We start from the raw sequence: 15,921 nt of genomic DNA, 5'->3' as shown, positions 1-15,921 counted from the left end.
AGCTTCAGAGTACAGCCATTGGTGCCAGGCAGACCTGAGCTTGAATCTCAGCCAAGCGAGTTTTTTAACCTCTCGAAACCTCAGTTTTCTTACCTGTAAACTGATAACATCTGTCATAGGACTGTACATAAAGACTAAATCCATTAATTCAGGAGGAGCTCCACGAAGTGCAGGTATACAGTAAGCACTCAATGCATGTTAGTTATCAGCATTCTTTTACTAGAGAAAGGCCTACGATGGTGCTGGAGACATTCAGGTGCCGGAGATGCGGCTGTTGGCTCCCTTTTTTCTAGAGCCTGACAAAGTTCTGGCCACTGTGCCCCTAACCTATACAGTCGAGTAGGTGTTTCATGAGCTTATGAATTTTTATAAGGTTCTATTTATGTAATTTCATGTAATGCTTCAGTGCTGTCGGACACGTCAGCTCCTGACCTTTCAGTTGGTGAGAAGCCCTTCCCATACACACAGCCATAAAAGCCCACTGGTTTTCTCCTTGGCGTCTGAGTTTGTTTGGTGCTCTCCCTCTCTCCTTCGCCATTTGAATAGTGACATCATTATTCCAACGTCCTCTCACCTCTACCAGAAAAGACCTACTAGTGATTCCCTCCTGGGTGCTCAGAAACGCCTGGGGAGGAAGTTGTGGTTTCAGCAAGGTGCAGGCATCATGAAACCGAGACAGAAGAACTGGCAGGGTGGAGAGTTACTCAAAGGTAGGAGAGACAGAAAAACACTCACATGCTTTTATTAAGCTCAAGTCCGTGGTCAAGTCAGTCTTTTTTTTTTTCCTAGGCTTGCTGTTAAGACATTGGTATAACAACATTTAAGGATGTATAAATAGAATAAAGCACTCTCCCATGTCCCTCCAAATGCCAGCCCGACTATTTCCCTCTGTGATCTCCTTTAGTTTTTACACATATTTTTATGAACGTTATAATCATATTGTAGGTTTTATTTGGGGTCCTTATCTTTTCCTTGAGTGTGATTTCGGGAAGGCTTTTTTGATGTTGCTGCTGCTTAGTGCTTATCATGGAAGCTGCCGCATCACGGTTCGTTCCTGAGACTCACTGCTCCGGGGTCTTGGTCCCAAGCAATCCCAGCAGTGAGTAGAACAGGCGGAGACATCATGGTGGCAAAGCAAGGCTTGAACCCAAGCCATTTACTACTCACGTGACCTTCATTCAGTTACTGCCTTCTGCTTTGAACCTCCGTTTTCACATCTGTGAAATGGGGCTAATGCAGACCTGACAGAGTTACTGTGAGGTTTGGAAGCAAAGCGTTAGAGACCTGGCAGAGAATTTCTTTGACAAATGGTAACTATTATTAGAAATGTGCTGTTGTTTATCTTATTGTCGGATAGTTCTCAGTTATACCATAATAATGGACATCTTTTACAGTTTGTCATCTGCTGTTGAATTTTCTTGGGAAGAGTCCCAAGAATGGGATTATTTAGCCCAAAGGTATAGGCATTTTTGTGACTTTTGATATGCATTGTCAACTTGCCTTCTAGAAAGCCGATATGGATTCACGTAGTCACTGGCGATGTTACTATTATTTGATTCAAAGTTAGCAGTGAAAGAAGGTGTGGGACTAGTAATGTTAGCAATGCGGTTCAGCAATAAGCAGGTTCTTTAGGAACCAAGAAGCAGCAGTGTGTGGAATTTTGACGTTGGAAGCCAGGAATGTGAAGACAGCATGAAAGTGGTGGGAATGGAAATCAGGCATAGTTACAGACCAACAAAAGGCAGATATTTACCATCTGGGTGTTTATTAAATTATATGCTCCATCAAGGCTCAAGTATTTGATATTAAAACATGACTCTTTCCAAATTTATTTGTGGTTTAAAGCCTAAAATGAAATATCTGCCTAAGTCTTAAATTTAGGGTTAACTCTCTTCCCCTAATCCATGCCTCTCTAGTCTTTTTCTTGGAAATGTATTAAAATGTTAAAAACAAGTTCCTTCCCTCATCCAGTCTTAACTTTTATAATACATCGAAGCTATTGGTTTCTTTGTTTTTATATTTCACTTAGCTAGCAGTAAACCTCAGTGCACAAGTTCTAGCTTCCTACTGGGGGTATGTGAAGTTCAATGCTATATTTTCTTTTGCACTTTATGTTTTATCCCACATCTCTTCAGTGGGGCGGAGAGAACCCTGGGTTGAGAGTTGCTTGATCTGGGCTCAGGGACTTGTTCTCTCCTTGCCTCACAGTGTAATCTGGGGCAATCACGACCCCGTCCCCACATTCTGATGGCCTCTACAGTGGAGACTCACTGCTAAGGTGCCCATGTTACTGGGACTGATGGTTTATGGCTTTTGAACTTTCATAAATCAGTTCTGAAGTTCTCTGTGATAATATGCCAAGGGGATTTTAATAAAAGAAACCATTCCTGTATTTTAATAAATGCATTTAAAATACCCTGCTGGTATTTATATGTAAGGCCTCCCTTCCTCTCACTGTGCCTTGGTTTCCCCATAAACCAGGGGGTGGATTGAAGCAACTGTCCGGGTCCTCCTTCTCTGCAAGTCCTCCCCACCGTGCTAATGCTGAGCAGTGCTGTAACTGCTGCACTGACCACTGCTCTGCCTCTGACCATGCACTCAGGCCTGTGTGTTTTGTAGCACTCCGCTCAGCTTAGCTGCTTCTCCTTGTCAATCTTCAAGAAAGAAAGTATTTTAAATACAGAATTTGAGAGCTGGGCCCTTTGCGTCAACAAAATTTGTGTCGTCCCTTTGGAGAACTTCCTTCATCTTTGTTCTCTTTCTTAGCCTATTTATTTCAAAGAGCCATTTGAGGAGCTCAGGGTCAGATTTGGCACGCCCATCCCACTGGGGAACAGGGCGGGCCCTGGGCACCCACGCAGCTCTAGGCGGGCTCAGGGGACCCCATCTCAGTTTCCCTTGCAGGAAGTGACTATGGCCTGAGGGCCCTAGACTTTGTTTATAGGCCACATTCATTGCCAGTGAAAGAAAAATGCCCAGGGCAATATAATTAAGTGTAGATGAGATTATTACTGGAACAAGTTTTTTCCCTCTCCTTTAAGAATAAAAACAATAAGTTGGTGGCGTCAGCACAGTGTAGTGAAGGGGCTCTCACTCTAGAACAACGCTGGCTACAGGTGTGAAAATTATTAGGCAGGCGGCCAGCCTTTATCCTTTCAATTTCTTCCACTTTCAACACCGCTAAGAATTGAGGAATTCACAGCCTTTCTAGGATGGTTCTCAAAAGCAGGTGGGCTTGGAGGGACCAGGGTGGGTGACATCTCTGCAATGTAACCTGACTAAATGACCTGGTGTAGTTATAGCCCTACTTGCTGCAGCAGCAGTGTGGGTACATGAGAGAATGGGGTCCCCAGGCCCATGAGTGGGTGTGACTCAAGGAGGTGGCCTTGGTACACTTTTGCTTCAGAACTCAGAAAAAGAAAAGTTGGCATTTGTTACCAGAGAGGGAAGTGACTGGCCTGCGAGGAAATCTATTAAGGCTGTTTTCCTGTGGTTCACCCAGGGAAATAATTTGTTCTTCCTTTTCCTGTGCACCTGGAATACTATGTACAGACAGACCTTCACCATAACCACATTGTATTTGCCTGTAGCCTCTGAACTCTGAGCTTTGAGAGTGTAGGTTTTGCTTTGTAAAACTTCGTTGCTCTTTTCAGCTCATGACCTCCAACCCCACAGCCTGTGTATGTAGCAGTGTCTGGTTGTGCCAGACCCTCGCCAGTTAAGGTGCATGGTCCACGGAACAGCAGCACCAGCATCACCTGGGAACTTGCTGGAAATGCAAAGCCTCAGGCCCCACCCCATGCCTATGGAATCTGGATCTGCATTTTACAAAGTTTTCAGGGGATTTGCGGTACATTAAAGTCTGAGAAATCCTGAGTTAGAACCGATGTTTGCTGAGAGTGTAATGACAGGGAGAGGCAAGAGACATGGGTGCCGGTGTTGTCGTCACTCTCTGATCCCCTCTGTGCGTGATCCTTAGCAAGCCGTGGAACAGCGTTGGGCCTCAAATTTTTAGCTGCAAAATGAGGACTTTGGACTGGGTCAAATTGTGTAAAAGTAATTTTTGAGTGGGACTTTTTAGAGTATATGAAAGATGAATGAGGCATGAACCCTGCCCTCAATGAGTTTCAATTCTGGTGATGGAGCTAAGACAAATATACAAGCAATGACAACACAGGAAGAAAAGTAGAGGTGCCCCAGGAGAAGAGAAGGTGCTCTAGGACCTAGGGAAAGAGTAGGTACATTCTGGCTTATTTAAAAATCTGCCCACCTATGGGCCCAAAGGAGAAATGACTTTCATGCGGAGGGTCTGGTTGAGACACTCCCATGCTCCCCAAGCTACCATGAAGTGAGGTCCTTAGATGCTGCAGGGCTGCCACAGTTCAGAAGGAAGGGACATTGTTCAGGGGGAATGTCCAAGATCCTAAATAGGTGAGTCAATGAAAATATATGGGAAAAAAAAGCACAAAAAAGTTTCTGTTTCTCATCCATATTCGATGTCATTGTGAGTATTGTGAGGGCAGAGGCCTCATCCTATTCCTCTGTGACTGCAGGCGGGGGCACACTGCAGTGTCCACAGCGAGACCTCAGTCAGTGTTTGCACAACTGAACCAAACCGAGATGATTTTCATGAGCAAGACAAGCATACCATGGGGATGAGTGAACACAGCATTCTCTCAGGCAGTATGAACAAAATCCTACAATGCAGCAAATTACTATCCTGTCTTCATTCTAGAAAGGCAGATTCTGGATTGTATTTTCTGTGGTTGCTTAGGCACGAATGGGAATTCTCCGAGGACCGTATTTCAGTCTCCCTCTAATAGCCTGGGCATGTCTAATGCTCAGGAAGAAGAGCTTGTCACTGAGGCCTCTTGACATTTGACTCTTAGCATTGTTGGGAATAAATTACAAGGCACAGAACTTTTATTTGTAAAGTTGTTTTAAATAGTTCTTTAGTTCTTCTAATACTCCACAAATGAGGTCAAGAGAATTGCTTCCATTTTGAAGAATAAAAAAGCTAGGTATATTTTATGTGCATTGTCACCAAACATAACTGGAAGAGAACTTTAATTGATTTTATTTACACACTAAACTTAGTTAATGTGTGTCCATTGGAGTCACCGGAGCTTTTATCTATTTCCATAGAGAGAGAGAGAGAGAGAGAGAGAGAGAGAAAGAAAGAAAGATGGACAGGGTTCTTGGATTTCTATTTCTAATGTTAAGTGTTAAGCTTCTCCTTTGAGCACATTTAAAACTATAGACTTTAGAACTTAAAGGAAACTTGGATATCATTAATTCACTCAGCAAAAAGTAATTTCTGAGATTTTTGGTTAATGAGGCAGGCTGACATGGCCTTATTTTTGCTACAGATACATAGAAAGTCCGGATTAGGTTAAAATAACAAACAAACAAAAAAACACCTGTTTTTTTCCTAAATACATTGTTGTGCTTGTAAGAAAGAAAGGAAGAGAAAGGTTCAAAGTTAGAGTAGTAAGTGAGCACTGAGACCAGAATGGCTGACAGAGGTCTTAGATTCAGAGACAGGGCAAGTTGCTGGATGCTAAGTTTTTAACACCCAATGAAGGCACAGAAGAAAAACTCCGAGGACAGGGAGAGGTGCAGATGTGGGTTGGATCTTAAGGGTTACCCTGCACAAGAATGGGAGCTGGAAAACTGCTCCCCAGCCTAGGGAATTTACAAGGAGCCTTGATAACTGCCTGAGACTCTGGGTGGAAAAACAAACACCCATGAGAAATTGTAAACCGAAGCCTGTGACATGTATATGTGGAGTTTGAATTATAATATCCAAGTGGGGGAGTGTAAGAACTAGTTCGTACTAGTCCAATCACTAGGGCCCTAGAAGAGGCACATGTGAAATTGAATGAAAGATAATTCCTGCTGAAGATGAGCCCACAACGAAAAGTCACATATGATACTAGGACCAAAGCACCAGGAATGAGAATTAACAAAGACTACAAACAGGAGCAGCAGTATTCACAAAATTGTAAACTATAGAACATTCTAGAAGAGATTATAAAATATGTATGTATAAAATATTTAAAGAGGTAAAAGAGATCAAGAATGGGATAGTAAAAAAGAATAAGTAAATCTAAAAAAGTAGAAATAAAATGAAAAATGTAGTCATTGAAACCTAAAAATTAATAGATGGGCTAGATGATAGAGTAGCTACAAATGAAGAGAGAACTAGTGACATGCGATATGGATCTGAGCACGTCACCCAAAAGAAGCATGGATAAGTAAAGCGACATTATGGAAGAGAGGTTAGAAGACATGAAAGATGGAATGAGAAGGTCCAATCTACTTCTAATAGATGTTCTAAAAGAGAGCCTTGAGAAAATGTAGAAATGGCAATATCTAAAGAGATTGTAGCTTCCAGAATTGAAAAAAAGGACATGAATCCCAGGTTAAAGGAGTATACTGAGTCCCATGCTGGATAAATAAGAACAGCTATATACTTAGGTATATCATAATGAAGCTGCAGAAACAATTGAGACCAAAAAAAGTTAAAAGCTACTAGAGATAAATACAAACACATTTCCTATGCAGGAATGTCCATTAGGCTGATAGAAGACCTCTTACTGGCCAGCAAAGGTGCCAGAATACAGTGGAAATAATCTTTTAAATGCAAAATAAGAATAACCATCAATGTAGAAATTTATGCCCAGCTAAGATGGCAAAATAATGATATTTTCAGGCAAAGAGAGTTTATCTGTCATAAACCCTCACTGAAAGAACTACTAAAGGATACATTTCGAGAAGAAGAGAATTGAGCCCAGATAGGAGAGGTATTGCAAGAAGTAATATGAGCAATATGTAAACATATTGCTGTATCTACATAATTGCTATAAAATTCTAAAAGTGATTTTGGTGGGTTTAAAAATAAGAAGAAACTAAGGCCCAATAGAGATTTGGGAAGGACAAGTTAAAGTGTTCTAAGGTTTTATATTTTCAGGAAAGAAGTTAGAGACATTGATTAACATTAGACTAATTAAAACAAGTATTTACATTAAAATTTGAAGAGTTCCCACTAAAATAATAGAAACTGAATGTAACTTCCAAAGCAAACAAACAAAAATAAAGAAAATACGATCAATTTGGTAGAATGCAAAAAAAAGGGGGGGGTGGGTAGAAGAAAAGTGAAGATAAAAAGAAAACAAAATAAAATGATAGAAGTAAGTCCACAAATACCAATAATCTCAATGATTCTAATTGGAGGAAACTTAAAATTTCTGAACACACACTTGATGCCAGGCACCATGCCATGCAAAAAATATATAAACTAAACAAAAATCGATAAACTAAAACTTCTGTCTTGGGGAAGCTTGCAGTCTAGAAGGGGTTGGGGCAGGGTGGGAGTGGGGATAAGTGAAGTGATCCAGGTGTGCCTTGTTTTATTACACTATATTACACTTCACAGATACTGCATTTTTTCCAAATTGAAGGTTTTTGACAACTCTGCATCAAGCAAATCTACCAGTGCCATTTTTCCAACAGTATGTGTTCACCGTGGGTCTCTGTGTCACAATTTGGTAATTCTCACAATATCTCAAAATTTTTCATCATTATTATACCTGTTATGGTGACCTGTGATCAATGATCTCTGATGTTGCTATTGTAATTGTTTGGGGGTACCACGAACCACACCCCAAATGTTCGTCAATGTTAAGATGGCAAATTTAATCAATAAATGTTGTGTGTGTTCTGACCGCTCCACCAACCCGTTGTTCCCCCATCTTTCTCCCTCTCCCCAGGCTTCCCTATTCCCCGAGACACGGCAACATTGAGATTAGGCCAATTAATGACCCTACAATGGCCTCTAAGTGTTCAAATGGTAGGGAGAATCACGCATCTCTCCCTTTAAATCAAAAGCTAGAAATGATTAAGCTTAATGAGGAAGGTATGTTGAAAGCTAAGATAAACTTGAAGCTGGGCCTCTTGCACCAAACAGTTAGCCAAGTTGTGAATGCAGAGGAAAAGTTGTGAAGGAAATGTGGCTGGGTGCAGTGGCTCTCGCCTATAATCCTAGCTTTCTGGGGGGCTGAGGCGGGAGGATCGCTGCAGTTCAGGTGTTCGACACCAGCCTGAGCACAGTGAGACCCTGTCACCCTGTCTCTACCAAAAAAGAAAAAAAGAATAAAAAAAAAGGAAAAAACAAAACCCAGCCGTGCACCTGTAGTCCCAGCTACCAGGGAGTCTGAGGCAGAAGGATCACTCACAGCACAGGACCTGGAGCTTGCGGTGATCTGCAATCACGGCACGCTACCTAGGACACTGCGTGACACTGTCTTAAAAAAAAAAAAAAAAACAAGGAAAAGTTCTTGAAGGAAATGTAAAGTGCTACCCTAGTGAACACACGAATGATAAGAATGTGAAACAGACTTACTGCTAATATGGAGAAAGTCTGAGTGCTCTGGATAGAAGATCAAACCAGACACAACTCTTCCTTAAGCCAAAGCCTAATCCAGAACGAGGCCCTGACTCTCTTCAATTCCATGAAGGATAAAAGAGGTGAGGAAGCTGCAGAAGAAAAGCTGGAAGCCGGCAGAGCTTGCTTGGTTCATGAGGTTTAAGGAAAGAAGCTATCTCCATAACTTAAAAGTGCAAGATAAAGCAGCAAGTGCAGAGAGTTATTCAGATCTGGCTAAGCTCATTGATGAAGGTGACTATACTAAACAACAGATTTTCAGGGCATTTTCAACGTAGTCAAAACAACCTTCTATTAGAAGAAGATGTCATCTGGGACTTTCATGGCTAAAGAAAAGTCAATGCCTGGATTTAAAACTTTAAAGGACAAGCTGACTCTCATGCTAGGAACTAATGCAGCTGGTGACTTTAAGTTGAAGCCAATGCTCACTTACCATTCTAAAAATCCTAGGGCTTTTAGGAATTATGCTAAAACTACCCTGCCTGTGCTCTACAAATGGATTCATAAAGCCTAGATGACAGCACATCTGTTTATAGCATGGTTAATTGAATATTTTAAGCCCACTGTTGAGACCTACTGCTCAGAAAAAAAGATTCCTTTCAAAATATTACTGCTCATCAACAATGCACCTGGTCACCCAAGAGCTGTTATGGAGACTAATGTTATTTTCATGTCTACTAATATAAAATCCATTCTGCAATCCATGGCTCAGGAATAATTTTGACTTTCGACTCTATTATTTAAGAAATACATTCCATAAGGCTATAGTTGCCATAGATAGTGGTTTCTCTGATGCATCTGGGAAAAATAAATTGAAAACCTTCTGGAAAGAATTCACTATTCCATTCTAGATGCCATTAAGAACATTCATGATTCATGGGAGGAGGTCAAAATATTAACATTAACAGGAATTTGGAAGAAATCGATTCCAGCCTTTTTTTTTTAGAGACAGAGTCTCACTCTGTTGCCCTAGCTAGAGTGCTGTGGCATTAGCCTAGCTCACAGCAACCTAAAACTCCTGGGCTTAGGCAATCCTTCTGCCTCAGCCTCCCGAGTAGCTGGGACTAGAGGCATGCACCACCATGCCCAGCTAATATTTTCTATATATTTTTAGTTGTCCAGCTAATTTATCTCTATTTTTAGTAGAGATGGGGTCTCAAACTCCTGACCTCAATTGATCCTCCCACCTTGGCCTCCCAGAGTGCTAGGATTACAGGCGTGAGCCACCATACCCGGCCCAATTCCAGCCTTCATGGATGACTTTGAAGGGTTCAAGACTTCAGTGGAGCAAGTAATTGCAGATGTGGTGGAAATAGCAAGAGAACTAGATTAGAAGTGAAGCCTGAAGATGCGATGGAACTGCTGCAATCTCATGATGAAACTTGAACGGATGAGGAGTTGCTTCTTATGGATAAGCAAAGAAAGTGGTTTCTTGAGGTAGAATCTACCTCTAGCGAAGATGCTGTGAACACTGTTGAAATGACAACAAACCATTTAGAATATTCTAAAAACTTAGTTGACAAAGCAGCTGCAGGGTTTGAGAGGACCAACTCCAATTTTGAAAGAAGTTCTTCTGTGGGTAAAATGCTACCAAATAGCATTGCATGCTGCAGAGAAATCTTTGTAAAAGGAAGAGTCAATCTATGTGGCAACTTTCATTGTCCTATTTTTAAAAATTGCCACAGTCACCCCATCCTCCAGCAGCCACCACCTCGATCCGTCAGCAGCCAACAACATCGAGGCAAGATCCTCTACCAGCAAAAAGAAGACGATTCACTGAAGGCTCAGATGATTGTTAGCATTTTTAAGCAATAAAGTATTTTTAAATTAAGGTATGTACGTTGTATTTTTAGACAGGATGCTATTGCACATTTAGTAGACTATAGGATAGTGTAAACATAACTTTTATATACACTGAGAAACCAGAAAATGTGTGTGACTTGCTTTGATATTTGCCTTATTGCAGTGGTCTGGAACAGAACCCACACTGTCTCCAAGGTGTCCTGTAATACAACGGTAGGCTAAGTTTTATGAAAAAGGGAAACACAGAGTGCTATGGGGCTGAAAGAAGGGGCACCTAACTCACCTTGTGCAGGAAGGGTCAGGGAAAGCTTTCTGAAGATGGTGGCCCCTCGGCTGTGCCCTGAAGGATGAGTAAGAAGACAAAAGGGACAGGAAGGCTGTACCAGGCAAAGGTAACAGTGTGTGCAGACATGCGGAATGGCAAGAGAACTTGGCACGTTCTGGTCCAACGTTCTTCTGTTACGGATGAGGAACTTGAAGCCCCGAAAAGGCAAGGAGACTGCCCCAATGTCACCCAGCTAATTAGGACCAGAATTTGTACCCAAGGCTCCATCTCCTTTACATTCCCTGTCTACGGCCCCACAGTGCCTTAGCTTGGTAGTCAGAGGCGACTGCATGTTGTTGGGACTCCAGCCACCTTTGAAGATGAGCTGCATGGCTGTGGGTGGCCGGATCTGTCTCCAGCCTATCCCCAGCTGGAGCCGAGCCAGGAATTTGGCAGTTTCCAAGACTGAACTGCCCAGCTCACCCCAAGGAAACCTCAGCCTCCAGCCACGGCACCGCCACCTGGTTTAATCATTAACTCCAAGTTCACAGGGCTGGATCTGGAATGCACAGGACCTGGGGAGCAGGCTGGGTCTCCAGGGAGCTAAGAGAAAGATGGCTCTTGAGGTGAGAGGGCACCAAAGTTTAGAATGGGCTTTTGCATCCCTAAATGGATCAACACCCCGGGCTCAGGAACAAGGGTGCTCGCTGTTGCTCTCAGTTTTGTTGGAATTTACACAACATCTTGTTAGCTTGATTTCAGGATTTCCTTTCAATAGTCACAGCAGATTGTGCCTCTCCCTGCCACAGCCCTCACGCTGTCTGGTAAGTATTTACTCATGCATCTACCCCACTAAACTGTGACCCCCTGGAGGGCAGGACTCAGTCTTTCACCTCAGCATTCTCCGTGCCTGGCACAGTCTGGCATGTGGCTGGTGGTGTTCATTAAATATTTGCTGATTGATTTAATACACGAGACCCTAACTCTGTCTAAAGGTGTTCCAAAGCACTTACCCCCACCCCGTTTTTTAATTAAAAGAACTTGAAACTGATTTTGCTTAAAACATTCAACAGAGGCTCACAAAGTGTCTTTCTTGAGCAACTTATTCTGTGGCATCATAAAATGTCATAGCACCATGATGAGGTCCCCTGGTCTAAAAGAGATGGAATGTTCTTAAGGAGTCTGGTCTTCTCCACTTTATCCCTCAGTGTTTGGGTGACGGCAGAGCATGCTTAAGGTTGCTTGGCATTCTTGGGAGACGGGTGCTATTCAAGCACGAGGTGACATTTTATTGAGGAAGCAAAAGCCCTACGGAGGGCAAATTCCACCAGCATAATAAAGGTAACTGCCTCTTATAATTTCCCAAAGCTGCAGCCTGTGTTCTCAGTAGTATTGCTAAGCCCTGGGCAGGCACCTTTAAAGGGATTTCTGGATTCCACAAAAGAAAACTTCCACCAAAAAGTGAAGTGCAGGTGGCAGCAAGATTTCTATCTCTTTCTGGTGAACCCCAGTTGTGTGTAAAGTAGACAATCATCTGTTTTTCGCAAGGTGCTTGTCAGGATGACATGCAGTGATGGCATGTAAAGTGCTTGGCACCTAGGAGATGCTCAGTTGCAGTACAAACAGCTTCTCTCTCTTGAAAGTAAGAATCCTGAACCTACAGCAAGCCACAGATGGGGAGATAAATTTTGCTCTTACAGGCCACGTGTCTGGTGCCCGGTGATCCAGAGTCCAGTCTGGAGGGGGAAGGATCAGTCTGCTGAGTACTGGCTTAACGTGTAAACAGTTGCCTATAATGTTGCTCTACCCAGCACTGGAGTACACTGGGAGAAGAAACTTCCCCGGCAGGGTCAGTTGCTCTCCTGGAATAGCTAGCTTGGAGTTGGAATCGAGCCATGGAGGCTGACTCTCACCCTAGCAAATTCTGTAACACCCCAAGGTCCTGGACGTCCTGGGGAAACTGGCCAACGTCAGGGAACCTCCTTCTGTACCAACTGCTGGGTCCTTTTTCACTTGCGGGTTGATGGCATGTAATACAGCCAGTCTGCATTCAGCTCTATCTGCCACCTGCCGTTCTCAGAGTTCTGTAAGTTCTTTAAAGTTCCAGCACTCAGTGATTATCGTGTCAAGAAATACATTAGTTTAGGAAGGATCCAGGCTTGAATTCCTCCAGCTTCCCACCTGCCCTTGGTCTCAGCACCCATCTAGAGTAAATCTCCTTTGTAAGGAACTGGAAGACTCAGAGCTGCTCTGGCCACCTGATTCCTGCCTCCTTTTCTTTTCCCCCTCTCTCCCGTGCCCTCAAAAGTGAGATGAAATGAGAAGTAAATTGCCAAAGGAGATCCTCTCCTGGGCATATTTCCTGTCTTTGCTTATGGACGCGGAGACCCTGAGTGGGGAGGCCAGTTGCAGGGCACTCTCCCAGAACCAGCCCTGGGTGACAGGTGCAGGCAGGATGGACTCTTTCATGGGGGTGGGAGTGGGGGTGGGGGAAGAGGAAGGTTGAAAAAGAGGAGGAGGAAGAAAGACTGTGTAGGAGACCCCAAGGGCTGCCCCTATTCCTCTACTCCGCCCCAACCCGAAACTGTCAGTCTCTACCAAACCTCAGAGAGCGAGAGAGGTGGGAGTGGGGAGAAAGAGACAGGGAGGGGGAAATCAAAGAAAATTGCAAAAGTCAATGGCCTGGAACTAGAGGCAGCCTCAGCAACTGCAGTGTGACTTTGATTCCCCTATCATAACCCTGAATTAAAAATTCAGGCAATTATCTGCATGGCTTCCTCCTGATTAGAACGAGCCGGAGCCTCATTAATGCATCAGCACAGAGGAAAGCCATTAGGGTCTGTGAAATGGAATGTTTCTCTGAGAACAGGTTCCGCTTGATGTAGAATACCCAGCAAAAAGAAATTTCACACATTTTTGAGCTCAGAGTCACAGGACGGCACCCTGCTTCAGGGCCACAGACCTCGACACTGCAGTCGTCCCCTCTCAGCTGGCTCGGGGTGAAAGCCACCTTTGTTTCCCAGGCTCTCCCGGACACCTCCATCCACTGCTCTGGTGTGGAGGGAGGGTGTAGGGGTCGGGAGCTGTCCCCCTTCTTGGTCCTAAGACACTGCATCAGCCTGGACCCCCAGCCTCAAGGTCTTAGAGCCATGAGCAACACCGGAACTTCTCGGGAATTCCCTGCCCTCCTTTGCTAGAAGAACTAGAAGCAAGCTTGTTGAGGACAGTGACGGTCCTAGACTTTAGCAAAGAGCAAAGTATCTGCATATCCCCTACATCTCGGTACTTTTCTGACCCATGCGGTGACGTGGGCATTCCAAGATGGTCCAAGCAGCATCTGGTGAAGCTCAGCCAGACTTGGGGGCTTGTTCCTTAAGAGGGGGTGAAGGGTTGGAGGTAAGGGGGGCATCTGTTGCCCATGGTCCAGGGCACCCTTTATTCTGGAGGCTTCGAGATTCCAGAAATGCAAATCTACTGCCCAGACCCTAAGTGGGTGAACATCCCTACAACATGTGGCATTTGGAGACTCTCATGCACCCCCCTTTCGGATTTCTAGGGGCAGTTTCCTTTCCCACATGACTGTTTTGCTTGCGGGGGATCCCAAGAGTGGTTTTTCAAACAAGTACCTTTGCAGCCCTAGTAAGTGTATCTCTTGGGAGAGTTGGTTCGACCAACTCTTTGTTTAATTTTTCTTCAAGCTGGTGGGTAAGACTTGGGTTCCTCCATTTCAGACATCTCGAAATTCCCCTAATATAAGGATTCTCAGGACACAAAACATTAATCCTTGGAATAAATAACAGAAATAATCTCTGTAGGAGAAGAGCCAATATTATATGGTAAGAATTGAAAAAGGTGAAAAAGTTTTTGCAGGAAGAGAACGGGTTACAGTTAATAGGATGCCAACCAGGAAAATGTTATCCTTCAAACTGTTTGAGTAATCTGTGGTCTTCTGGAACCCCTGTTAACTATTCAGTGTAAGAACCAGGGCTAAGTGTCTGTGCAAAGCTGTAAACACACAGAGACCTAGTTAAGCAGAATGGAGTCAATGTATTAATAATACTGATCCAATTTGCATCAACAGCGCCCCCTACTGCACACGAACGAAACTGGGCTAGAAATTTAGGTTTTCAGAAGTGTTTTCAGCCACATCCTACTTAGAAGGGTACATTCCTGGTCACCAGGGAGTTTTTATGAAGCATGTTTTCAATACTGCAGACAGTTTTATGGGTGAAGGCTCCTAGAGTTTACCTCACCCTCCAACACAAACAAGATGCTTGGTGATTCAACCATGCTTTGTGAGTATCCCTGGACCGACACTCACCACAAGGTGCACTGGAGAATTACTTGTGGCTTCAGCTGATCCCATGTAAAGGGCTGACCTAAAGGCACCCGAACTCTTGAGTGGGCGGGGTTATCTTGCTAGGCTCACCAGGTGGTATGAGCGTGAAAGAAGCTGGCCAAAGGTCAGGAATGTGGACCTTCCGGAGAGGGAAGCTCTTCCACCAGCTCCGAAGCACAGGCCTTCTTCCTGCCTTTGGAAATGGTCAAATTTCAGCCCTTAGTACCTCAGCACACTTCACTGTATTTCTCAACATTTTACACCTAGGCTCTCTTCCCAGGATAACTCAGTTCCTACTTTCGGAACTTGTCATTCCTATTTCATTCACCAAATACTTTTTGAGCAACTATTATGTGCTGGACATTGTTCTAGAAACAGGAGCCATAGCGTGGAACATGGAGCAGATGAGGTCCCTGCCCTCAGCGAGCATACATGCTAGCTGGGGATACAGATACCACACAGAAAGGCCAACAGGCACATTGGGGGCGTAAGTGCTGTACCTAGACAAGGCTGGGCAAGGGGCAGAGAGTCCCGAGAGCTGCTTTAAACAGGTGGCCAGGAGGGAAGGCTCCCAAAAAGCATACTGGGAAACTTCTGATCTATTCTGGCAGCCCACCTTCTTCTTTCTCTCCTTCGAAACTGGGTCCTCAACTTAAAGACATCATTTTGGTGCTGGCAGTGCAGTGGGAATATCTGTACCACCACAGCTCCCCTGTTTAATTGAGATGATGTTTGAAAATGCAGAATAAAATACACTATTGAGCCACCATTGGCAAAGCAGGTGTATGAAATTGTTTTCCAGTGGTGATGGCTTTGCATGGAGCCAGCTGCATCTTCCCACCCGATATCCTATGTAAACATTTTAGAAACAGGTGGCCAGAGTCTCCATTACAGCAATGCTAAACAGTTCCCATATTAGTTATCTATTGCTTCATAACAAATCAGTCCCACTCTTAGCAGCTTAAAACAATAAACATTGACAATCTCACAGCAACTGAGGGTCAGGAGTCCAGGAGCAGATCTGCACTGGGTGGTTCTGGCTCTGGGTCCCGTGTGAAATTGCAATCA

General features: G+C 43.8%; 1 long non-coding RNA gene across 3 annotated transcripts in view; it reads left to right on the top strand.

Annotated features, from left to right (window-relative positions):
- The first annotated feature begins 521 nt into the window (after positions 1 to 521).
- Positions 522 to 15,921, top strand: part of LOC123620365 — a 96,169-nt gene continuing 80,769 nt past the window's right edge. For 2 of the 3 annotated variants that reach the window (XR_006728818.1, XR_006728815.1), the window contains exon 1: positions 522 to 710. This is a non-coding gene — a long non-coding RNA (uncharacterized LOC123620365). Of the gene's footprint in view, positions 711 to 11,301; positions 11,339 to 15,921 lie in introns of those variants that run through there. The other variant, XR_006728817.1, reaches the window with a different exon arrangement.

This window comes from Lemur catta, chromosome 15 (assembly GCF_020740605.2).
Source record: "Lemur catta isolate mLemCat1 chromosome 15, mLemCat1.pri, whole genome shotgun sequence".
NCBI lineage: Eukaryota > Metazoa > Chordata > Mammalia > Primates > Lemuridae > Lemur > Lemur catta.
The sequence above is the reverse complement of the archived record's forward strand: the minus strand, read 5'-3'. Positions and strand labels throughout refer to the sequence as shown.